Raw genomic sequence first — 27,979 nt, forward strand, 5'->3', positions numbered from 1 at the left:
CTTGCGGAAGAATTTTGTTTTGCCTTTGATATGTTCCTTCGAGATTTTACATATAAATTGCGTTATTAATATGAACATTAATGAACGCCTTTGATACTTTCGAGTATATAAACCGATACGCGATATGGAAACGAGGAACGGAAAAAAGTAGATCAAGGAAGGTAAAAAGTATTCAAGCCTGCAGACTTTGATCTTTATATTTATTTATATATAAACTAATAAGGATTGAGTGTGAAGCATCACTTTGATATGAAAAATATATAATGTAATCAAGCTAATTAATTAATTTCAGTTTCTATTATATTATATTCTTATCTTAACTTAATCTCATAAAATATAAAATGGCAAATTCAGAGAATCTGTGACTTACAATATTTAATGTTAATGAGAGATGATTTGATCAACTTGGGAGCGTTCTTTTTAAATGAGATAATATATCTTTTTTAAATGAGATAATATAAAAAACCGATTATATACATAATTAAAGCGTGAAATTTTCGGCGCTATTTCCATACGAGTTAATTAATTTTCTGGTAGTCTCAATGATTATCTGGTTAGTCTACTCGAGGATAATGTTTCGTATTTACCTGCATCCTGTTTGTGTTGGCGCAACATCGCGATGTCAGTCTTTGCAAATGGCAAGCTACAATTTCTATCCTTCGAGTTCAATAACTCGTTATCGGCTAGCTGCGAATGGAAATAATTCCGCTCCGAAATCGTCGTCGTGCGTAAAAGAGAAAGAGAAACAGAGAGAAAGTGAGATCCGTTCTATTTTTTTCCCGAGCTTCGACAAGAAAATCGAGTTTCGCGAAATCGAGTGCTTACAAATTCAGACCTTAACGAACGAAAACTGTCAACAGCAGTCTGCGTTGAAATTATTTTTTCTTCGGCTTCGTGATTTGTTCACCGATGGACAAATGGATTCTCTCGGATTATTGCATATTATATTTTCCGACTGTTATTTTGCTTTCTCTTATCTGATAACTTTTTTACTTCTTCCTTAATAATCCTATTATCAGAAACAAAATTGAGGTTTTTTATTCGTAATCGCGGTTGGAAGAGTTTTGAGCATGTGTAATCGATATTTTTTTTATGAAAAATTTGCGACATCTCTTAAGACCACCAATTAGATCAATTTCATTTGATAATTTTACATGATATAAAATACCAATGATACATGATATAAAATATCGATACGCAAATGTTTGGCGTGATTATATTTTCGCGTTTAAAATTTAATCAAAATATTATTTTACAAACTTTTTGTTAAGAAAATATAATCGATTGAATTATAATATAATTAATATTAATATCAATTTCATTAAAAGGTTGATTTATAGAAGAATAATTAAAATTTAGAGAGTTGTTGATGAATGCATATTCGCGACCAGCATATTACTGCAATTTAATTCTTTTGAAAGATATGCGTATATGCAATTCAATACATCGGCAAAGAGTTGTGTATCAACTGCAGGACCGCAAAAACGAGACGATTAATTTCGCTCGCAATTTATCTTGGCGAGGCTCGAACCTCTGTTCAGCTTCCGTGCCGTACTCTTTACAGATCGTTAGCATATCTTCCTTCGCTCAAGGACGGAATATCAAAGTTATACCGGCTCGCCGCCGCCACCACCCGGCGAGATAGCCGCCCTTTTCTTTCCTCCCTCTTCGCGCGCGAGCGCCCGCTACCGTAAATTGTGTTCCTACGGCAATTCAGTCGTGAATCTTCCAGTCGAACGGGCCGCTGCCGTTTCCAATTACAGGATGGGCTTTGATTCGTTGAGGCTGCCAGATATAACCGGGGAATCAGGATCAATATTGAGATTCTTTTGAGACGCGGACACGGCACTCTGTTTGAGAGAAATTTTGGTGGCGAACCGGGCGAACCTTATGGTCGCAAAGCGATGGATCTGGGAGGAAGATTGCATCCCGTATCTAATAACTCAAAGAAAACAGTATATGGATACAAGCTTGTCTTGCGAGTCTGAAACACGTATGTAACTCGCAGATATATAAAAGCAAAGGCACACGCATTCGCGAACGTTTCGAACAAGTCTGACAAATCGAGAACCAATCGCCAGAATTAAAGTCTGGAAATAAGTTTACAGTTACACATCCGCGCAGCGGTGAACTTTCACAAGATTTCCACGAGCTGATTCCAGCTGATTGGAAATTAAATCAAAACTTGAATTTAATTTATCTAGTGAAAACGTGCTTAATTTGTAAAAAAAAGAACTGAAAAAATATTTTTTCAACAAAATATATTTTTTCCATACATCTAATAATTATCAATTTTAATTGCGACACAGCCGCAAGCTGTATCTTCAAATATTAAGCTAATTATAAGAAAAAAAATAGACAAGAAATCGAGAGCCTGAAAGGAGTTATGTCTTAGAATGTATAATTAATAATTAATAGAAAACACACACACACACACACACACACTTATTCTGATTTGAGTAAAATAATATATTATTTCACATTTCTCGCTATATATAAAAAAAATTATTTCCTTGAAAAATTAAATTAAAAATTATTTTATATGATATTTTATAATTTGCATAAATATAAGTGTGTTATAGACATTTATATATTTTCTTAATATATTAACATAATATATTAATCTGCTAAAAAATATACTATTATATGATTAATACATATATTAATCTTAAAAATCGTAAATTAAGTGTCGCTCTTGGATTGAGGCGATTTCGAGAAGTATCCCTGCGGGCAGTGGCTTGATGGGTCGCTGATGATGCCTATCTGCATCATTGAGCGGCGAAGCCTATATCGCCCATAGAGGCAACCGAGGCTACCAGAGATGACGCTTATCAGCGTAATGCCGATGACCACCATGCTAAGACGCTTAACAATGAAGACCGTACGATTGAGCGCATACGATATTGCGTGACACTTGACATTGTCCCAGGCTTCTTCCACATAACCGTTTTTACCCATGAGTCCAGCCACACATCTCCAATTACCGTCGTCCTCTTTCGGATTGTAGTCTAGAATGAATATAAAACCTGCGACAGAAACTTTGGCGAGACACAAGGAACGAGCGACTATCACGAAAATTCCTCGGAGTTCATCGTCCAAGGACACGACAGACAAGGAAAAACAAAGAAGTGGCTTTCGTATATTTGAAGGGTGTTTCTACGAGAATCAATTTCTCATTCCGACGTGCGCGAGAGCATTAACTAAGTTGATATTCCGATATAAAGATAGAACTTTTAGAAATGTCGCAGTTTTGCTCCTCGTCTCTCGGCTAAGATTCGTTCGGCGAATGTTTACGAGAAACTCGAGGTGAATTTCCGCCCGTCGATGGATCGTGATTTTCTCAAATAGGACTCGTTGATCGAACCAAATGGAACGAACTGTTATTTTTCGCGCTCGTGTCTTCGCCGATTCGGCTGAAATTCGGTCATCGCAGTCGATATATCTTATGTAACTTTTGCACGACATTACAACGTGTTCTGCAACGTGTTTCTAAACAGGATTGTAGTGGATATATATCGGGTTATCCAGTTAGAATCGAACGGAATATGGAAATACGGAAACCGCATATATCGTATAATCGACTGCAATCGCGGTTGTGCGTCGTTAATCATCATTAATAGTAAGGGGATTTATCCAGAGTTATTTAGTCGAAATATTGAAATAATAATGACAACATTGAAATTGAATGCGGGATAGATGTATCGCGCGAATTGAAATCGTGACGTGCCGTTAATTAATGTCGATGTAATAATAATGTGTGTCTGCAAAGCTCATTTTGACATAGATTAGTACAGGATGGTTAGAATGGGTTATTATTTAAGTAAATGTATTTAGATGTTCGCTTAAAAGCGAGATTAATTAATTTACATCGATAACATGTGTACCAAAATTGTTAAATTGTATAAACAATCTATGTGCAATGATATCGTAATTTTTATCCATATTTATACTAACAAAAACATTTTAATGTAATATTTTTACGTAGAATTTTGAACCATTTTTTTTCAGAAAAAATCTACATCAATTTTAAATAAAATTTGGACAAGAAATTAGTTATTTTTTGATAAATTACGTAAAATCTTTTCAAGCTTTGTATGCATGTTCTTCATAAAATTTTATGTACATATACGTAAAATAAGAAAATTTAAAAAATTCTCTATTTTTTATTTTACTTTATATCAAATAATTATTTAATTTCTCTTTTTATTAAGAATCTATAAATTATTTTGCTTCTTATTCCAGTCATATCCTCTGCACTGCGAAATTATTCTCTATTAAAATACATGTATGTCCAGACAATCATAATACTATTAAAACAGAAAATGACGTGCCTCTGGACTGCAATCGGGTATGTCATTAATTAATATTGATGTAATAGTGATCTACGTGTGGTTCATTTGGTAATACACATATACACACGCATATAAACGCAACGCATACATATATATACAGCATGGCAATTAGACTGACTTTGTTACATTACTATACACATAATGCGACTCTATGCCGTCGTACTTACTCAGGATGACTAATCTGCACTCAGAGTAGCTGCTGTTGGTGGTATATCGATGGCTTATGTCATTGTAAATTCCATATCCGTCGGGGCGAATCCACCGGCAGTAATGAACTGTTCTGTCCAGCATACGCGGAAGGATGTGGCAAGACAGAACTGGATCGTTTCGTGCGCTGACGGCTATTTCCGTCTGCTCGGCCATGAGGTAGGTTTCTGAAAAGCCGTTTATACCGTGCGTCTCATTGGAAGGAAATGTCTAATGACGTGTCGTCGACATGTAATATCGTTTCTCTCTCAAGTCGGAAGTGTAGAATGAATAAAGGAAATTGTAACATTTTTATCAATTTTTATCTTAGCGTAAATTATATTTGCCTATTCTTAGGTGACATGCAAATAATTTCAAATTCGTTACAGCTCAAAATCGTACATCGGAGAAAATATTAAAATTTAGAAAATTTTCAATATATTTTTAAGTCTCGAAAAAAATTCATATGCAATTACGCGCAATATTATTTTTTTCTGTCGTCTCATAGACATACGATGTATTTCTAAATGAAATATTCCTAAATCGATACTGTTTATCTTAATTTAAATATAAATAAAATTTAATATATCCAATAATACGCGAGAGCATTGTTATATTTTTTGTGTTAGTGAAAAAACAGATAAAATAATATTTATTCTTTCGATATACCGTACTTTTATTTACATAATATTTGTTCGATAAGATAAAAATAAAACATGTGCATGCCATCTATTAAAATCATTAAAAAACTTAATAATCATATTAATTTTTATTTCTTATTTCTGTCATTCATTTTGTGTTTTCATTTGTAAGGCACATAATTAATGACAGAAACCTTTCTGCTGTAAAACCTCTCTTGGTTGCAAACATAAAAGGCGCAAGTAAAATTCCCCAAATGCATTGTAGTGAGATTCATAATGCATAATGCATGTTTACGATAGTAAAATGTGTAGCATAAATGTGTACGTTATTCACACAACTTTGTGGTTAGTTGTTCGCTACGACAACTATACACATACACATAAAAGTAGATATTAGAAATTTTTAAGTAACCATTGCATTAAGTAGATCCTGTCAAGGGTTGAGCGTTTGCAAGCCATCTCGGCAAATAACTTAGTTATCTCTTCATCTCGAGATTACTTGGTTAATTAGTTTCGCGATTATACGTTGGCTTATGAAAGAAACATTATTAAACTCACTACTTGTAACGATGTTGACAATATATTCTAGATATGTTTCTTTTTTCAGTTTGAATTAATTTCTTACATATATATATAGACAATTTTATATTGTTAAACATTATATTGTGATTGTATTTAAAAAAACTTGATAATTTTCTTATTCATAAAAGTTAAGAGTAGTTAAAAGTAGTTAATTTTTATATAAGTTAAAAATTAAGATAATTCAAAAATTTTTTTACGTAAAAAAATAAAATAAAAAAATAAAAAAAATTTCTTAAACAATATGAGCATTTTCCAACCTGTTACCGTGACTGATACTGCCGCGTCGTGCTCGCCACCATTAGCTATCCCCATCAAACAACTCCAATGTCCATCATCGGAATGCATAGCTGCTGAAATGTTTGCGCCGCATTCGCCGAATGACAGCCCCTTGCCTTGGTAATGTAGAATAATAGACGACTTGACTTCCGGATCTTGCGTGACGGAATAAGAAGTTCCATTCGGGCTTCGTAGCCAGCAATATTCCAGAACAAAGTCAACAACACATTTTATCTAATAAAAAATATATTATATAAATTTTCTCTGGATACTCTGTATATCTATTTGTATTATAATCAAACTTTTATAACACAGAGATTAAAATAGATATTAAATAGATATTAAAATACAGAGATTATTATGAATATACGCTAGTATAAGTAAATTTAATATATAAAGCAAAATCTCTATTTTCTCTAATTTTGCTTGCGATTATTAAACAAAACAATAGGCTTTCTTGACCTCTATATAAATTTTCTCTGGATACTCTGTATATCTATTTGTATTATAATCAAACTTTTATAATACAGAGATTAAAATAGATATTAAATAGATATTAAAATACAGAGATTATTATGAATATACGCTAGTAAGTAAATTTCATATATAAAGTAAAATCTCTATTTTCTCTCATTTTGCTTGCGATTATTAAACAAAACAATAGGTTTTCTTGACCTCTATATAAATTTTCTCTGGATATTCTGTATATCTATTTGTATTATAATCAAACTTTTATAATACAGAGATTAAAATAGATATTAAATAGATATTAAAATACAGAGATTATTATGAATATACGCTAGTATAAGTAAATTTCATATATAAAGCAAAATCTTTATTTTCTCTAATTTTGCTTGCGATTATTAAACAAAACAATAGGCTTTCTTGACTTCTGTATAAATTTTCTCTGGATACTCTGTATATCTATTTGTATTATAATCAAACTTTTATAATACAGAGATTAAAATAGGTATTAAATAGATATTAAAATACAGAGATTATTATGAATATACGCTAGTATAAGTAAATTTCATATATAAAGCAAAATCTCTATTTTCTCTAATTTTGCTTGCGATTATTAAGCAAAACAATAGGCTTTCTTGACTTCTGTTGCACGCGTTCATTTCGTATTATTATGTCGTATTTTGTCGTGAATTTACCGTAAACGGGTCGCCGCGCTTTACGTATACATCATCCGTTCTGATTTTAACCACTTCATCTTTAGCGCTGTTGTTTCCGCATAAATCGGGATAATCAACACGAAGCACGGTTCCATACGAGGGTGAACTGTAGATTGTTCTAAGATCGCATCGCCATGCGCCATAATCGATGTCCTCGAATTTCACGATTGTTAGTGCACATTCCAAAACGTTGTAAACGTGTTCAGTAAAAAAACGTACGTAGCCAGTGTACCTGTTTTGCAATTATCCGTGTTTTATCAAAATATCGTGGAGCTTTTTAATCTATCTCACTTGATACACTTCCCCTTCTTTGAAATTAAATATATATAAGCAGCTTTATATACTATCAAAACAACTCATTGTGGTTATTAACTATAATTAATACTGTGTGAATTTGTAATCTACATCTACCTTTCAATACTTGAAGACGTTATGTAGAGTATCGTGCCGTCAGGTCTAATAAAGCTGCATGATTTCGGAGGTATGTCCTTTATCTCTAATTGACAGAATAATCTGGTACCATTCTTGGTACGAGTGACATTAGCATTCAAAATTACTGGCTCTAAAAAGATGATATTTATGTTAACAAAATTGAAATGATTACCTTGTTATTATTACCTTGGTTCTCTTCTCAACATGTACTTGAAAGTTTAACAATTTCAAGAAGCAAATATATATTAAATATATATTAAAGGAGCAAACATCTACATATATAAATTAATGCGGTAAAATTTTTAATTACCTTTTTGACTTATTTAAATTCAATTTAAATTATTTTTAGTATTAGATAACCATTGTTATGTTTAGTAATTAATTTTTCATTTTGTAAAAATGTATAGATTTTTCGAATTACATAAAGAAAATTTTATATAAAGTGTAAAAATATTTATAAAAAATTTCAAAACATACATTTTTCGTTAGTTTACGATTAAAATCTGTTTGTATCGGAAACAAAAATATTCTATCATATTTATAGAGAAATCTTACCAAGGACCTCTAGTCTGAATTTTTGTTCGATAGGCTCCAGCATTTCGTCTGTATTGTAACGAGCGAGCCATATACCTTCATGTTGAACGGTAGCGACTTTTACTTCATAATAACATTTATTAATTGATGTAACTACAATTATACCATTCGGATCCACTATCTGACAAATCATCGCTTTAATTTCTGATAGACTGATTGCGCCTGGAGAGCCACGAGTCCACCGTAAGACTAACTTAAAAGAAAAATCAGTTATCACAACAAGATTAAGCCATTTTGAACTTTGAAGATTTACTCCTACATAATAAAATAAAAGACACAAATGATGATTTTAATGATTCATGCTCTCATAAAATGCTGAGAGTCAAATGTTATGATTAAATTACCGATCCCGATTAAACTAACGATTTCCTAGCTTTACAGTCATGTATTATACAAATCATTCAAATATACGTTATCTGATACCTCAGCAAAATCAATAAGTTCTAAATATCTCTAATTCCCGATTGTGAGCTGGATTGCATATATATGGTAGTTACCGAAACTAAATAGATAACGCGGTAGTTTCGGCAAGCTAATTACTATTGAAGAGGTATTTGTCGATAATTTTGTCGTCCATAATTCGTAATGAGATTAATTAATGCGTTTGCATGATAGTGATTATATCATGCTGGCGTTATATCATGATTCGCTATTAGATTTTACAATCTAGTATATAATTCTGCGTTTATCCTTCTCTTTTTTTCGGCAAAATTGTATGTTTCATTATTTTATTTAATACAAATAATTCAAATTTTGTTATCATTGGCGAACGTCATTTTAATGAGAAAAAATCATACAATAAAACATAAAATATACATTCGTATGTAATTGTGAGTGTGTGCAGGAATAAATTTATATTGTTAGACATACAGTATCGGTCAAAAGTAAAAATTACAAATTATAATTAAACTCAAAAAGAGTCAACAAATGTTACATTTCAATAATAAAATTTAATTGATTTTTATTGATTAAGTATACATGTATAAATGTGTATAAATAAAAGCTAATCTAATAAAAATTCAATTTAGTCTGAATAGAAAAGGATTTAGAACTATGTGCATTTTCTATAAATATATATAGAATAAATATCTTTAATTTCGTTCGTCTGAGTCTATTTATAGCGAATCGTGATAGCGCTAATCAGACAGATAAAGAGAAAGAGAGAGAGAGAAAAATCATAATAATTAAATATTCATACAATGTAAAAACGTAATAATTAACATGTTGACCATTGTTATTGTTATACAAGATCTAATCATATTATTGAAATGTTATAATGTCACGTTAAAAAGAAAAAGAGGAAGAGCACTTTTTTATCATTTACGTTATCGAATTAGTGATATATTTTTCTATTTAAACGATATATATTAACTAGTATGCTATATATATTAACTAGTTTACTTCTATCCCTTTTATAAATAGCTTCATATTGAAAACATACATAAAAACATATAATTTTGTTTAGATTTATCGCGTCTCAATAAGTCTATATCGCAATCACACAACCCAGGCGCGCATTTAACAATATTATAAATTATTATTATTGCGTAGAATTCATTTTTTCCGAATTAAGAGAAAGTAAAATAATTTATTCTTTTCTTCTTTTTCTCCTCTTGTTTTATTCTTTCTTCTACGACATTGCTCCCTTGAACTAACGAGGAGGTAGCGTGCGCGTTTTGAAGTTACACGAGTATCCTTCCTCTCTTTTTTCCAACATTTGTTACAACGTATTTAACGATAGCTACGTGTTTCTCGAAACAGCGATAGTTCGCGTTCAGCTTCGGCTATCTCGTTAGGCGTCTATTATAGCAAGTTGGCGTGAGTTGGTACAACTTCGATGCGGAATCCCCCTCAATCCTTACGAACGGCGACTCGGGTGCACTCTCGTTAGCGACATCTAAGATTATTCGGGTGCATTCAGGGTCCCGGAGGGTACCGCACGTTCCACGCGAATCCGGCTTTCAGCCAAAAGCCGGAGCTTGCGCTCTTTTTGAGAGCATTTCGGTAGGAAACATCTGAAACGCCGATTGCACTGTTGCCCGAAGCTCGATCGTTACTTTTATTTTTACGCCGCTATTTTGCGACAGTTTATTGCTACGAGCTTTTGCCCGTCCGCACAATCGCCGGCGCACCAAATTCAGAAGAATTTAAAGGAAAAGCGAACGATCGCGAAACTAATCGCTCCTCAATTTCCAACCGTTTTCGCTTTGAGGTTTTTCAGCTTTCCAAAATAACGCGCAGGAATAAAAGATAAAATAAAGAGCAAGTAAACGGGTCAATTATTAATTAAGCGTGCCAAATATTTTACATCATGCTACATCATACTTTTTCTCTTTTTAAAACAACATGTATGGATAATTGATAACCGAATGCTTGTTGTGTGATTCAAAATAAACACTTTAAATAGATAAAATTATTGATAGTGCAAAATGTTTGTTGCGTTATTACCCATTTTAATAATTCATCTTTTATCAGATAATATTTCCGTTCTGTCGTTTACAGTTTCTTAAAAACGCCATTAATGCAAAATAGGTAGAAATAAATAAGTTATATTGTTGTAATAGAATTCTAGTGTTTGTGCTAAACTCACGTTAACCCTTTTAACAGGTTTCAACGTCACATCGCAGAAAGCAATTGTTCGAATTTCGATAGCGATTTTCGACGTGCTATTTCGAAACTCGTCCATTTCGACGGAAAACGTTTGCCATTAGCGCTTTCATGGCGGTCACATTTGACATTATTTTGTTTCCGAATATACGTGGATGCCTCTATCCGCGTATGTATGTGTGTGGATGATATGGCGATACCAGCCGATTTTATCAAACCGTCGCGATAAAGGCGAATCGATATACAGAGAAAGTCTTGCCGTAATCGCGGATGATAATCGAAACTGGTGAATGTAACGTACGCTTCCGATTTTGATCTTGCCCCTTTACCGCAAGCTGGACGGAGCTTAACTTGCGAACGATAAGACGTAAACCAATATACTTACGTACAATGTTTGCTACCTGAGTTGCAGACTAATGACATGGTTAGACATTCGCTCTCAAAGCGATTTTATTGCGAAAACCATAAAATTGTAAGTCACGTTACGAAATTGCCTCTTATCGATTCAAATTGGATATAGTAAACATGATATATTTGCCATTTAGGTATATTAGTTTAATATAGATTTTATTTTAAATTAATATTTGAAATAAAGAAATTAGTTCACACACAAGAAAATTATTTCAATTATTTATTTCAATTTTCTTATGTATCTTAATTCCGATTTTTTTTCTAATATCAATTAATATAAAAATGCTAATTTTTATTTAAATCTTTTAAAACCTGAATTTAAATGTTAATTTTAGTTTTTCCTCTTTTTTCTTCAATTTTGATTTTACATTAAATACGATATCCAAATTTAATGTTGTAATATATGATTTATATATAATGTTTACATATGACAGATTAATGTGAGATCTGTAAATATTGATTAATGAACATATTGATACAATTGCATTATCAGTGATAAAGCAAATATACACATTCATGTATGATAGAAAATTGCATACAAGTTTTCATAGAAAATAAAAAAATTTCTACTTTTAAATAACTTAGTCTTTTTAGAAAAATATATATCTTTGATTCATAATCCGTTTATCTTATGATTAATAAGTGATAACGAGATGATAAATAAAGCATTTATAGAGATTAGAATAATTGAAAAAAAATTAATAAAATAAATCATTTATCTCGCTAATTTTCTGTGAATTTTTCAATCAAACTCACCATATTATTCGGATCTTTGTCTTCTAATTGATGCACTTTGATATTGAATAATGTGTAATACAGTGTATAATTGTTGACGACTGCGTCAAGTTTCCAAGAACCGTCATAAGTAGTATTTACCTTCATACGGACGCCACATTGACCAAAAAGTTGAAAATTGTTTTGTTTCTCCGTCAATAAATTTATAGATTCCATCTAAATTAAGTATATGCCCAATAAAAATTAATTCAATTATATTAAATGCATTTATATTCGTTAGAAATAATATGTAAATATTACATATTATATATATGTATAATAAAATAAAATAATATAAAATAAAATAAACTTTTAAATCTAAAAAATCAAATAAAAAGTTTATGATTATTCTATATCGATAAATTATGATAAACGTCACAAAACTCTGAAAATATATTTAGATATTCTTAATATTATTGATATATTTGATAATATATTTGCTGAAGATTCCGATTGGTTTTTAATTGTTAAACATTAAATAAAAAGTTTAAATCTAATTTTAAATATTTATATTGTCAAAATAAGCAGATATCACTGATTAAGCTTCGTGAAAATTAAACACGATCAATGGTAAAAAATGGCAACGTTAACTTTTTGTTCTCTTCTTTTAACGATGTTTTTTTTATCTCTTTCGTGATTTTTTTATGATTTTTAATGGTACTTTGAATTTTGTCCCCGAGTTTTATTAATATACGAATACATTAGGTCGAAATCGTAGACATTTATCTGAACCATTAATTTTCCATATCTTCTTTTTCTTTAATTAATGTACCTTAGGTCCCGTCAGATTGCATGCCGTGAGATTCTTATAATTCTCATCGTATGTCATATTTATGTAATGCCCATCGTACACTTCGAATTGCGAAGGTATAGCAACCTTCTCCTGGAATACGTACAAGTTATATATTCGTTGTATCAACGTTATGTAGATTTTTCTTCTTTTTTCAGAAATAATAGATTATAAAACCGATAGAGAAAACACCAATCATACATAGTGTCGCTTGCGGCGATCAATTTCATAAAATTTCTTCATGTTTGTCACATGCAGTGCAAAAAACAAAATCGCTGAACGACGATATATGACGCAAGATTTACCTGGCGAATGTACAAACTGAACAAGAATACTTTCGAAGTGATATTGTCGTGTAAATCAACATTCTCTTCAGTCTCCTTTTTCGCGGTGTACGCCGTAACTTTCCATACCCCCGCGTGAGTATCATTAGCTTTGTTAATGCGAAACGTGCATGTCTCGTTTCTTTTATCAATGCACTCGATATCTTTTCTAATTCGGTGAAATCCAGGCGTATATTCCAATTTTTCGTTCCGATTGGTTTCAAGAACGCATTTAAATGCTTTTCCGATCGATTCTACCTTCAATTCTATCGGTGAACCTGACGTGGAGGTCACGATATTTTCTGCAAGAATATATCACATTTCGAGTATTCGAGATTAGTGCTATCGCACGCAACAGTGACGAGATTCGGTCGAGCACATTCTCGTTGATGGCCGCAGAAAAAAGGGATGATTTCGGCGGGGACGGATCCGACCTCGTTTTTGCTTGTCGGGGAAAAACGCAACGCTCGATAAATTCCGAAACAAACGAAAGGTGGGATGCGCCCTCTTATACGGGGATGGGAGGCTGCAGGAACGAAAAGAGGAGAAAGAGAGAAAGAGTGGAGGTTACCGAGGGTGGCCTACAGAGAAAGGGTGGAACCGCGGAAGAACCATAAATCTAACAATTTACCCGTTACGCCGCGGACGAGGCGTCCGGTCAGAAGAAGCACGAGAATGATGGAACGCATCATGTTGCTCGCGAAGACTTTGAACGACTGAGAACGTATTGATTTTTTTTGCACGGCGATAATCTATCAGCGATTAAACGCACAAATATTGTTCCACGGTTAAATTATCGTGATCTCGCATAAGTCTTCCGAGAATAAAATCTGATTAAACACGCAAATGTTTTTTAAATTTATTTTATATTTATTATCGAAATAATTAGTATAATATGGATTATCGCTAAAGTATTTATGATATTGTTTTCTCAATTATATTGTACGCAAGAGATAAAGTCATCGTTTCGATAACAAATTCTATCAACAGTTTCTGATATATAATATTGATAGTTAAAAAAGTTACATATGAGAAATTCAGATAAATAAAGAGTTCATATAAATTATATAATATCACAAAATATCATTTTTATATTTTTTAAATAAATGCAAGTGGACTGTAAGAATTCCAATCCAAATATAATTGGGAGATTATTCATAAAAATCATAAAATTGTGAAATATAACGTCCAGAAAAATTTTCAATTGAAAAAAATTATTTGTAAATTTGGAAAAAATATTGCTCTTTAAAAAAAGCATGTATATTTCGAGGGACATTTCAATACAGTAATAAAACTCACTCAGAATTGTTTAACTCTGATTTCGAACAATCTCAAATTTTTTAACTTATTGTATTCTATCATTTTATTGTTATTTTATTTTGTTTAAATCAATCATATTTTCCTGTTAAAATTCGGTGTCAAAAAATTTTTATTGTACGTATAGGACAAAGAATATAAACCAATGCTTATCGGAATCATTTTAATTCAGTCGAGTTCGCACATGTTTCCATTATATTACGAAAATGCAGTAGGTATTATTATTTAATAGATAAAGATTATGAAAGTGCAAACATTCAAAGAATTATACCATGTGCGGATTATTATTATTACGTATCGCGGAACAAGAGAACAAGCCAATACAGAAATTATCTGTCACCTTCCGTGCAAATGAATTTTGTGTCGAGAGTTATCTTTACCTTTTCCGGAATATATTGATATTTGTAACTGTGGAAAAAAATATTTCGGTTAAAATTTCCTAAGTTACATCAGATATGATACAAATATTAATTTTTCAAGTTCTTATCGCATATGACGCAAAATCTAAATTAAACACATTATCATTATAACAACGACAATATAAAGCTATATATCGCTGTACTCTGATATCTGATTCATATAAGCTTAATATATTTAACTGTTTATATTTTTAAATATTTTTTGTCAGAGTACTAAATTATTTTAGCAGAAAAATAATAATAATATCCATAAATATATAAATTTTATAATAATTTTATAATAAAAATTTTATAATAAAACATTTATATATAAAAGTCCTTCCGGTCTCTCTTATGCATGAAATATTTATAATTCTATAATACATTTATTCAAATATATATTCAGTTTTCAAGAATGAATTAAATTTTCGAATCGATAATTTTCTACTGTTAATTTTAAATATATCTTAAAAACAGATATATTTCAGATATAGATATATACGTTTTCTTATTTCCAATTTGATAGATATTTTTGTGTATATGTATGTGAATAGAATGTGTGTAGAAACAGAAAAAGAAAGAGAGCTTAATGTAGAATAAGAAGTAATTTAAGAGAACATCCTCCCTTCGCATAAACGCCACTTTAAATTCCAACGTTTCTACGATTTATCAAAGAAATAATCTACTTAAGTTATACCAGATTACGGTAATTTATAGCGGCGCCCACTAGATTTGATACATAACTAAAGATACATCAGTAAATTTTGGCAAAAAATGAATGATCGTCATTCTTGAATCTGTGAATTAAATAAATAATAACAAACATCAATAAAAGTACCTCTATTTTTGTATCTCTTAAAGCCAACTAGAGATTTATGAATGTTTGTTTTCGGAATTAAATAGCGTAAATCATTTATTATAGCTTTATTTCATTAAAAGCTTACTTATCTTTATATAAAATTTATGTTGCACAAATATATTGTCTGTGTTTATAGTTATATAAAAACTGTTTTGAAAGTATCCATATATAATATATACAAATTTACGCTAATTAATACACACTATATTCCTGAAATAATTTCGCATAATTCATCACATGACTCTCAATTAAATAAAAAATCTTTACATCATTAATATCAGGCATGCGTCTGCAGCCATCGCGATTTCCAAGTTCTTCTGTTCGACTAGCCTGTGCAAAGAAACGAGACCGGATTACGTTTCGATCACACAGGGTCGTCCTTCGCGACGCGCGACAGTCCCGAAAGGACTTCGCGGCCCCGCGAAGTCGGAAAGCCCATTTCGATGGTCCCTTGTGCCATCAGGTAATCCCATTTGAGATTAGACGCAGGCGTGAATTGTGTTACTCCAGAGTTTGAGCGGATCAAAGGCAAATTCCCGGTTGGGATGCATACGTACGTAATTGATATGCCTGATGGGGGTTTCCAAGTCGGATAGTCAATTACCATAATCTGCTTGCGGGGAGAGAGAGAGAGAGGGAGATAGAGATAGATAGATAAATAGATAGATGGAGAGAGAGAACGAACGGTCTGATGCCGATTCCGCGTGTATCGCGATTGTATACACTGGGGATGACGGCAATTCGATTTCGCTCGAAACGAAAGAAGAATCCCCGCGTCCCGTGCATATCTGGCCACGGCGCTTATTAGATTCCGCTGACAGTATATCCCGCATGTGGCACACATCCTGCCCGCGCCGCGTTCCTCTTTCAATTAGCCGCCAGGTACCCGCGGCGTTAATCTTGCTTGGTGATTGCGCGCAACGTAATTGGCGACAGCATGGCTTGGTGAGCGCGGGACGAACAGGCGCATCATGCGCAATGAATTTTCCGCTGAACGACTTGGAAGAAACAGCGTCATGATGACGGCGAATGAATCAAGCGATCTAGCGCCGTTTGAAAAGATTGATTTCGGCGAAGTCAATTATCGATTACTTAATGTGAGATGTGAGTTCGCTCTGAAAAAAAGAGAAAGAGCGAGAGGGAAAAGGAGAGAGAAGACGGATAAATTATGGCAGCATTTTTCCTAAATCGTGTACAAAGAAAAATACATAGCACACATATATACACACGTAAATACATGCTTTACATTTAAAAGTATTACTCCGGTTTCGCAATTTCGGTAAAAATTTTATAAAGGATTTCGATTAAACTCCGTTATATAATATGAAGAAATACTAGAACATGTGAGAATTATGATTGTAAACAAATCAAACAAGATTGTCAGGTTTGACCTTTAACTAAAGCATTATAAATGATACCTATATTTATATGTAAAAAAAAATAACGATCTGGTCATCTGGTTATTTTATGATCCAGTCCACTATATATAATATATAGCGTACTTCCTATACTATAACTCTCCAAACATGCGCTTGTTTCTGCCGTTCTATAAATAATCGTTGTCACCGATAGCCAACGTTGATTTACGACTAAATTGCCTGGTATTTTCTACGTGTGGCTATGCTTTATAATTATACGAAAAAAGAAAAATCGCGGAACATGCTGCGTTAATATCGAAGAATCGAAAGATCAAGTTTAATGATATGTACATATGTGCATTACATTTTACATTAAAAGAAATTTATATAATTAAATCCCGATATTAAAATAATACAAAGATTTTATGAACAAATTATAAGATAAAAATAAAAAAAAGCTTTTTAAATACATTAATAGAAAATAATTAATTTGCTTTTTAATTTATATTTAAAACAGAAAAACATTACTCTCCAGATATATATAAAATCGTTTATATAAAGCCATTTCTTTTCGTTCAAAAAAATTCGAGAAAACGCAGTTTCTTGCATATTACTATTCTATAATTTTTAATCATTCGCTAAAGTAACTCACTGTCAATTTAGTATTCATCAAACAGAATTGAAAGAGGATCAATAAAATCGGCGATTGATGTTACCGATATTAATTACTTTGATCCCGTTCACGTATCGATCATACTTATGAAGTCTATATCATGCTAATTGAAACGTAATTCCGAAAGTAAGTAGTTAATGGACAATGCGATTGAAAAAAAGGGGGAAAAAGCGCGTTCTTCATTTCGTTGAAGCTCTTTCATCCGTTTTTGCTCGCGCGATACTCTCTTTCATTGACGCATGCAGCTCGATTAGCCGCGTTAAATACGAGCGGCCATTTATCAAGTAGCAAAGGAGGGGAGGAGATACATAATAGAGACGTTACCTTCCCTGCCATATGCTGTCCGTGTACAATAAGCGCTCGCGCGCGCGGTTAAATGGTTACGGCGCGCAATATGCCGAGAAACACGACGAATAGTTCGGGAAAACGGCGATATATAGATGCAGTTTATATTTACAATGGCACAATACACTTCTGCGCCCACGAGCACAGGGGTGTGATCGCACCGTTTTACGAATGTCCGGCAAAAACGAGTAGGTTTCGGGGAGGGTCGACAATTCGACCGCTCAGCTCGAAAATCTTACGAGGGATAGTAAAGTCCTGCATAGAGATTCTGATGTTTGAGATAACAATCCGACTGTCTCTAGAATTGACCATCAAAGTTCCAATTTTTTTAAGTCTTTTCTTTTATTATAAATATTAATATGCCTGTTTATTGTTCTTATGGGATATAAAAATTTGTAAATTAAAGATTTTTTCATCGACAATCTTATAAACCTTTCTGAAATAAATATTCTTAAATATTCTCTTGAAATTCATTGACATGATATTGAGGAAAAATGTATTGATTTATATTCCTTTTTAAAATATTATTATTTTGAAGTTATTGAATTATTGTTATATTCCAATATTAATTGTGTTAATGCAAGTATTGGATTTTGTGCATCATTTCAGTCTGAAATGTTCTCGTATGGCATTTACGTATTTTTAAGTACCATAAAGTGCCAGAATATTTTTATTCGAGCAATATTATATGCGAAAACATATTGCAATAAATGGTAAATTTTCAATCTGATGATATTTTTAAAATAAAACTAGCAATACATTTTTGTGAATGTGTCGTTTGCAATGTATTTATTTAACGTGTATGTATAATGCACGCTACTTGTAGATTCGTAAATGTCAAGTGACCATTTCAGACAGTAATCAGCGAGCATCACTCTCTCTTTCTCTCTCTTATTGTGATTGGATGATATTACGTAATGCCACGTGGAATCCAATTCGGCGCTGGTCCACGTCAAATGAGTTACATACGCATTTTATCGTTATTTCTGGTAAAACGGCGCGCTTACAAATTTTTTCAATATGCAAATGTGCGAGAATGTCGTCCGACCAGGCAGAAATACATTTCCTGAAAATGGGGAACGCACGATATTACAGATATAACGCGAGATTGAAATAATCGTTAACGCGTCGTGTAATTGTTACGCGCGACAAAAAAAAATACATTGGTGTTGATCGTATTTATGGTACTATAATTACTGCAACGCAGAATGAATTTACACAGATATAAGAAAATAAGAATGTTTACAGTTAGAGAGAAAAAACATATAATTTTTATATAATTTTTATATAGTTTTATATAGTTTTTATAACTTAAAAATCAAGTTTTATATATATTCAACATTTAATTTATACAACGTTCATTCTTATGTATTTTTTTAATTTCTTTAATTTTGATTCGAGGATTGTTTAATATTTCTAGACATAATTAAATAATAATTTTTAATTAATTTTAATTTTATCACGCATAAAGGATGAAGAAGCTGTTACTTCTAATATGTAATGCTGCAAATATGTTTAATAGGGAAATAAGATATATATTTAAAATAAGATTTATATAACATAAAATGTATATTTATTATCAGTTTAATTTTCATCATATTATTTTAATCTTTTAAGCCTCGCATATTGTAATAAATAAATTAATAAATTCAAAAGTTATAATATGTGTACTTTTTTTAATGAAAAATTTTTATAATATAGATTAAAAATTGATTCTCTTTTTTAATTTTCTTTTTTCTCTCTTTTTTTCTTAACAAGTACATTAATGAATATAACTATTGTGGAAAAATACAATTATATTTAAATTGGAGTTTTAACCAATCAAAAATATTTTAGAATTACTTATGCAAAGCATAATTTACATTTGCACTACGAATATGTGCGAAATCATGTTTATACCTTATGATTATCTATTGCATAATTAATTAATAATAGACATAACATGTAATTCATTACGCTGGAGTCCAATTCTCATCGAATGTTTTTATAATTTAGACTATTATTTTTATGCAATAAATGCATGTTCATTAATAACGATTCACGTTACCAAGTCGTCCCATATTAATTAAACGAGGTATCAAATTAACGCGACGTTAACGAATATGTGATGATTTAATTAAATTATTTATAATTAAATATATGAGATGTACGGTAATGAGAGGAGTCACCGAATTAAATCAATGTTATTTGTAATTAAATAACATATGTGCTCGTGTGTCGGTAGCGTCGTGGAAAATTACGCCGAACAATAATGCGTAAAAAATTACACGCGATAAGAATAATGCGCCTATATGTTAATGAGCTCTGCTATTAGCTGGAATATGCATCATATACTCCATACATGAGATTATACGACAAACTGTATTAAAACAGAAAATAAAATATAAATAAACTAAAATAAAATATATATAAAATGATCAATGTTCATTATAATATCTAAATTATATATGCAAATATAACATTAAAAATTTAACCAGTTTATCATTATGCGATATATATATATCGATTAATAATACTTATCTTGAGGATACATCGAGAAATTCAAAAATAGCATACGATGTCAACTGAATCGGAAGTTATGATCTCGTCTTCACTATATCACGAATATTAGATTATTAAATACTAATAATAAGTAAATTACATTACAAGTGTGAACATTTTAATTTATTCAATATTTGCATGCGAACAATCGCACATCGTATCATGTTGCAGTACCATAAATCAAATTGTTTTATTTGATTCCTTAGTATACAAGATGTAACATTAAAAAAAGCACAGACTATAATTCTAAGACTGCAATGCTGTCATGAAATAATCCACAGCGATTTCGAAATGCAAATACAAGGGAAAGCAACCGTGCGACGCAGAGAGGAAAAAAAAACATTTGCAAGAGGCGCCGAGAGATTATTCGAGATTATGGCAGTGACGGACTCGCGCACGAATTTTAGAGTGAGAGATACAGCAGCTCTCTCTCTCTCTCTCTCTTGTAAGTGCTTCAGATGCTACATAAATTAATTGTGCGGCCTCGTGCGCGGCCGCATGTTGCGATCTCAAGTGGGTTCGCGAGATTAAGCAGAAGGGACAGACAGAGGAGGGGGGCCTCGGTTTTTGTTGGATTTGCACAACAATGCCCGGATCAGCACGGCATGTGCGAGAACTTACCGCTTGAGAGAAGGAGAGAGAAAGAGAGAAGTAAAGAGCCACGAGAGTTTCGAGGGATCCTTAATCCCTGGACCGCTCTCCAATTTGATACAATTTCCTGGCCTCTTTCTGTCACGTCGATGGGGAACAGACGTCCGCGTGATATAACCGTCGGGTTGACCCCCGCTTTATCGGCGACCCCTTTTTTCTCACTCTCCCGACTCGCGTCCGAGTTTGTCGATTCACGACGGTATATTTATTTGTAATTTACCGACGCACAAAAATACAGCTATCGAGATGTGTGAAAATGTCGGAGATCGAGCGGACGGATCTTTCGCGTGCGAAAGTGTGATTTCTAAAGCAAACGAATACTTCAGGGAGTTTCGAGTAAAGAGTATTTAATTACTTCGTGATGCGATTTAGTGAGTGCTTCTTAAGTTGCTTGAAAGTAAAATTAGTGGATGAAGAAGTTCCTGTTACTCTCTCTAATGGCAACATTAAACATCTATGATGAGAAAAATCAAGCAATTTTCGCGAAATTATCTACGAGCGTTTAAAATATTTGATTATCAATACACTATAATCGTAAATATTAATCATATTTTCTCGGAAGCATTTAATTTCTTTTCTTCGATACGTTTTTTGTTGTCCTCGCAATATATTGTAGCAAGTAATGTGGAAAATCTGCAAATAAAGTACGTACATTTTTCCAACCAAAGTGAACATTTACGCTCGCGGAAGACAGAGAGAGAGAAAGAGAGAAAGAAAGAAAAGCACGTCTGACTATTCGCCTTTGAATCATCTCGTCGTTGTCGGAGGCACTTTGACTGACAATGAGAACGAAGCAAAGTACTTGGCCAAGTATCTACATGACAACTACGTTTCTGCCCTGTAACGGAAATTTTGCTCTTGGAACTTATGGAAACGGTGGCGAAACGAAGCGTGCTCCCTTCATTTCTCCTTGCTTCACTCTCTTCCACCTTTCTCCCCTCCCATCATCGCAGATACCGTACGGAAAGTTTTGGATGTGAATAAACTTTTATTTCTTGCCGCGGGCGAACTTTGTCGAATCGTATATCTTTGCGAAGTGTCTGCTAAATACGCTGTGGTTCAACCCTTTGTACAGTAGCGAGCTCTGTATCCTAGATCGTGAATACAGACCGTTTTAATTTAAGCAAAATTCTGCTTTACTTTTTGATTGCCCTCAATTGTACATCAAATGCGATTTCGCACATTTATTCAAAAACGAGATAAAATTGCACGCTAAAAATATAGCGAAAATCCGCAAAAATATTCATTGTAAATTAAACTTTGATTTTGAAGCAAAAGTCGATTCTTTGAGTGAACAGATAGAAAATGTTACTTTGTTATCGATCATTATGATATATTCTATGATTTGTACTTAAGTTTTAAATCTTCTTGTATAAAATTCTTAAACTTGACTTTTAATTTTATTTTTAATTTTATTTTTATAAATTAATATCTTAATATTTTACATATAAAAAAATTGTAAACTCTTTAAATTTTCTCAATACAAAAGAAATCTGAAATTTACAAATTTTAAATTAACGCATTAAAATTGTTCTTGGGATTTAAATTTTGAAATAATCTCTCTTTAAGACGCGTTGCATAACATGTGCCAAATATTACGATACGTTAAATGCGAATTTGTCAGATAATATTGCTCTTCTTAGATTCGAGAAATGAGATTAATGATATTTCTTATGTGAGGGTATCTGTCTAAAGAGAAATTTATTACTCTTTCGAGTCACATCATAGAGCTGCAATAGTTTTTAACTACTTTTCACGACGGAGCAAATCAATATGGTCTAGATAAGAGCTCGTGGAGTCCTTGTTAGGATCATCCGGGTTAAACCTCTGATTTATCAGTGAAAATCCCGAAGCGCTCCTGGGAATCTCTCAGGATACTCCTGCCGATTTCCATTTTTATTGCACCGTATCCGCGGCGTATCTACATCCCTCAAAGAATCGACGGCGCTAATTTGCAAGCAGATAACTCAGGGTTACGACCGTGAACTTACCTGGAGGACGCAGAGGAAACTCGAGCTCCAAGCTCCATAAGACGCTCTGAAAAGAAAGTAGACAAGATTTTACGATATATCACTTTTAAATCTCTATAAAATTTGATATTTGATATTTATTGTGATGTTAGAAGAATTAAGAGAAAGATATCTAAAAAATAAATAGATTCAATATTTAAAGAAAATTCAAAATTTAAAGAAATATTTGCTAAATAATGATTTTCTATCTCTTAATTCTTATTTCTCTGTATCCTATGCCTAATTGTAAATGTATATCATAATATGAAGACGCGATTGTGCTAATATAAACGCGAATATACAGTCAGCAACATTTTCATCGATTTACGAATCGAGTCGAAAAAAAGGCGAGGGCTCAAAAAAGAAGAGAGAAAGAGAAAGGCGCATGATTGTGATGCCGTTGTGCCGGCCAAATCAAATTTAAAAGAATGACTCGTACACTTGTTTCACGGGCGGAACAATGGCCTTTTGAACACACTCCCCTGGAGGACCTTTCAAGGCGTTTGCTGACATTACGCTGCACTGTCGACGGCACAATGGAGAATTGTACCGTCGCCGCGAAGTAGCACGTTCTCCACGGTTCGGAAGTATCGGGGAATTGAAATAGGTGGAAGACAACTGTTGCTCTTCTCTCCGCAACCTTAGAGAGGAGGCTAAACCTAATTTGGCTCGTTCCCGAAATTCCCAGCCTAGTAATTTCCCTGTCAGTCGTTTGATTTCGCGCGCGCGTTTTCTCCGCTCATTCATTCCGCGTAATTATTATCGCAGACGAAATATGTCGATTGATTGCCCTTCGAACGTGTGAATATTTTTCCGTTACATAAGTATTTCTCGATATTGTAGGTATTATAAAAAAATTATCAAAACATGTTGCATCATCTTATTGTTAGATATTGCTTTTATTATCTGCTCTTCATAATATTTCATTACTTTTTATGTTCACGTATCCTACGCTTATTTCCAATTCCCAACATCAATTTATATTCATGATATGCTGAGTAAAACATTTCTAATATTACACTTATTACCGAGTCACGCATCATACGTTGACTTGCTGTCTCTTTCATTGTCACTGCGCTCTTTATTTCGTTATTTTTACAAGGTCCCTATCCCTGTCGTGCAACACTAACGTTTGTTACTCGAAAGATTGCGCCCGCGGCCGCCACGAAGCCCGATTTAGCGTGTTATTACGAATAGGCCGAACTTACGGAAAAGTGACTCACGCGGCTCTAATTTATCGTTATTCCGCGTGGTCCGTTGCGACGGAGCAATCAATAACGATTAAGAGCACGAGAGAGGGAGAAAGAGTTTTAGGGCCGATTACGCCCCAAAAACTATCGATTTAAATCACCGATGATTTCTACGTCGCGCGGGTTAAATGTTTCGTAGTCGCACGGCACTCTAGTCATTATTTTAATTGTTGCGAGAAACGTTGCGTCTCGCTCTAGGGTCCTTAATTACAACGTTCGCCGCGGAAATTAAAGCCGATTCTACTTGCCTGCTGGCGTCCGCACTTAAAGAAACAACCGTTCTTCTCCCGCCGTTCGCTGTAACGTTCCTCTTTTTGCAGCGATCCGGGCAAGGTGAGAAGCAATGGTTCGACGAGTCTAGCGATTAGAGTACCGACAGGCTGTACAAATTGCTAACCCGTTATCGACATTCGCAAAACCGCGCACCGGTTTCTATTTAGCGCCAATGATACTTAAATGATGATTGACGTCGAGCACATCTTCTCAAGATAAAACCGACAGGAATAAGGACTTCGCGGTAAATTCTCGTCAGTAGATTTTCCATTTGCGATTTCAAATGGACGAACATGCCAAGATCCTATTAAAGAAAAGATGTAATACGATCTTCAAATCTATTTTATTGCAAAGTTCCGAAGTCCTTGGAGAAACCGATAGTATCGATTCCTTCAATCCAGCGATATTGGGCACTTACAATTGGACACTTCGCTTTTAAAAATTAAGATAAGAACATAAATGGACATGACGTGAGTTAAAAGATACCATTGTCTTTAAAGATGACATTTTTCTTCTTTCGGATTGTCGATAAGATTGAACGATTGAATTGGGTCAAGTAACGAATGTCGATCTTACGGTCATTTATTCAATCTTTGCAATTGGGAGCTACAAATTTTTGTCTGTGAAAATTTCGATTATTATCCGTGTATCTGTCAATTAATTTCAATTTTCGATTGCATCATTTGCCATCTTATCTTTTATTGTATCGAATTCGGTGGCGATAGCTCCGTTAAGTTCTTCTAATTGTTTAATCGAAATTAATTAAACGTTGCTTGAGCATGAAAATTTTATAAAAATGAGAAAAAGGGAGAAAGAATTGCAATTAATGCAACTACTGTCTTTTTATGTGTCCGCGTCATTCTTTATGCAGTCTCTAAAGAACCGGAACTGTCAATGTATTGCAATGCGTTTCCATTTTGATGCGTCGAACAGGCGAATGTTGAAGTGCAAATGTTAACGCTTTCCACATCCGCCTTTCTGCGCGTATCGCGAGTATGACGAGAAAGCATATGGGCATGTTTGGCAGCGACAGCTGTTCTGCGATTTCCACGTAAATTGGAAAGATTGATACTCTGAGATTACTAATACTTTGTAATTTCAAATTGATTTTATTATTTTACTTTATTAGTAATTATTTTATTAATTATTAATTATTAATATTGCATATTGTTATAGATAATGATTATTTTTTTATAAATCATATAAAGAATAAAAAAGATACTAATTATAAATATAAAAAATAAATAAATACTTACATATTGATAGTAAGTGTTAAATCAAATATGCATAATATTATATTTACGGAAATAAATAATAATTTAATAATTATAATTTGCTAAGTCTGTTTTATACATACATTTTTTAAAAGTTACTCAATTAATATTATTACTATTTTATTAATATATTATTTATTATTCTTATATTATTAATATTAAAAAATATTTTTATTTATATTTTTTAACGTAATACATTTTTCTTTAAAAATTTCGCGATATCAAGTATTCTATAGTATAAATGAGACTCAATGCCATCGCTACAGGATGGTATAGGGGCTTAAAACGAAACGGCGGCGCTTTGGTACGTCAAAGGCTGTCGCTGACGTTTCGCCTGTTGCACGAAGTCGGCACTTTTCATTCAATTATTCGCAATTACAGAGGAGACAGTCCATCGCGTTCGTTACCGTTTTAATAATTGCTGTTATCGAGAAAATAGCCGCGGAACGAGCGTCACATTTATGTGCACGGCACACAAAAATACAAAAAGCTATTCTTTTGCAAAATAATTGCAATTATTACATCAGATTTCTTTCACGGGATTTATGACAGGAAGTAAGCAAACAAATCTTTTTGAATATAAATAAAAATATTTTTTAATATTAATAATATAAGAATAATAAATAATATATTAATAAAATAGTAATAATATTAATTGAGTAACTTTTGAAAAATGTATAAAACAGACTTAGCAAATTATAATTATTAAATTATTATTTATTTCCGTAAATATAATATTATGCATATTTGATTTAACACTTACTATCAATATGTAAGTATTTATTTATTTTTTATATTTATAATTAGTATCTTTTTTATTCTTTGCAGAAATTGCAGATCATGCTTGTCAAAAAATATTTAACATCTTATGATATTATATTTTTAAAGTAAGAAGTTTTCTATAGTTCCATTTTTCTCTACTTATTTTTAAATATTTTCGATTATAATAATTTATTTTAAAAATTGAAATATATAATGTTCTAAAAGTTAAGTCATTTGGAATGAAAGTATTAGAAAGATATATTCGTATATACGTTGAAAATCTCAACTTTTCATAAATTTTAAATAAAAGAAAAGCGATTTTCTTATCAAATATAAGCGTTATAGAATAGTAATGACGAACGTGGAAGATGTCGTCATTTACTATTTCAGAAGTGAGATGACTATTAGCGTGAGAGCTCATTTGAGTGGCATGTAATACGTTCTTTGACACAATATCAAATCCAATTCGAGCTGGTGCGCAATCGCGTTCTTTGGCCCTCCGCGTGTTCATGATAGCGCGCTGCACAGTATTTTTTAGTCTTTCATCCAGCGCTTTAATCATTCCAGGGGCCAAGTAATAGACGAAGGCACACGGAAAGACCGCCTTTCAGAAGTAAATGGATGCAGGATCTAGCGCCGCGCTTCTAGGAGCGCAATATCGTTTAACTTAGTTTAGACGTTGATTATTTATTCATTTCCATAGTAGGGTCGATGCACGTCCCGTTTTGATGGAGATTCCTCTCGGAGAGGGAGATGAGTGAGTTGCACGAATAAAGGCGGAAGATCGATCTTTTACAATCCCTCTCTCGATATTTCGAGACGTTTAACATAAATTAGATTAAATTGCCGCGGCGAAAAGCCCAAAGTAGTTATCGAAAAGAATTTTCCAAGTATCAAACGTTACTTGTATACACTTTTACATTTTTTTTTCGTTATTAAACTTATAAATACTAGGTAGTCACCATAATTATATTACCGTGTATGATAAGGACTCATAAATTCTCGAATATTGGGAATAAAAGATTATATACTGTTATTATTATTTTATCATGTACGCTGTGCGTTTTTAAATTTTGTATAATATTCCGGCAAGAGAGAGATCCGTCGTCCTAAAACGTGC

General features: G+C 32.6%; 1 long non-coding RNA gene and 1 pseudogene across 2 annotated transcripts in view; both read right to left on the minus strand.

Annotated features, from left to right (window-relative positions):
* Positions 1-1,348: 1,348 nt before the first annotated feature.
* On the minus strand, positions 1,349-13,904 carry LOC145974012 (uncharacterized; annotated as a pseudogene). The gene is made up of 10 exons (XR_014439606.1): positions 13,781-13,904; positions 13,132-13,451; positions 12,809-12,919; positions 12,019-12,213; positions 8,206-8,437; positions 7,630-7,780; positions 7,198-7,450; positions 6,019-6,271; positions 4,520-4,726; positions 1,349-1,910 (listed from the first exon to the last, which is right to left on the minus strand). The product of XR_014439606.1 is annotated as an uncharacterized LOC145974012 (transcript).
* A 6,789-nt stretch (positions 13,905-20,693) lies between these two features.
* LOC145974031 (uncharacterized) overlaps positions 20,694-27,979 on the minus strand; it is a 77,039-nt gene continuing 69,753 nt past the window's right edge. The window contains exons 3-4 of the long non-coding RNA XR_014439608.1: positions 23,283-23,328; positions 20,694-22,382 (exon numbers count right to left, since the gene is read on the minus strand). This is a non-coding gene — a long non-coding RNA (uncharacterized LOC145974031). The remainder of the gene's footprint in view (positions 22,383-23,282; positions 23,329-27,979) is intronic.

Source organism: Camponotus vicinus, unplaced genomic scaffold, assembly GCF_025532165.1.
Source record: "Camponotus vicinus isolate PSW18456_S1 unplaced genomic scaffold, iyCamVici1.0 SCAF_7, whole genome shotgun sequence".
NCBI classification, from domain to species: Eukaryota; Metazoa; Arthropoda; class Insecta; order Hymenoptera; family Formicidae; genus Camponotus; species Camponotus vicinus.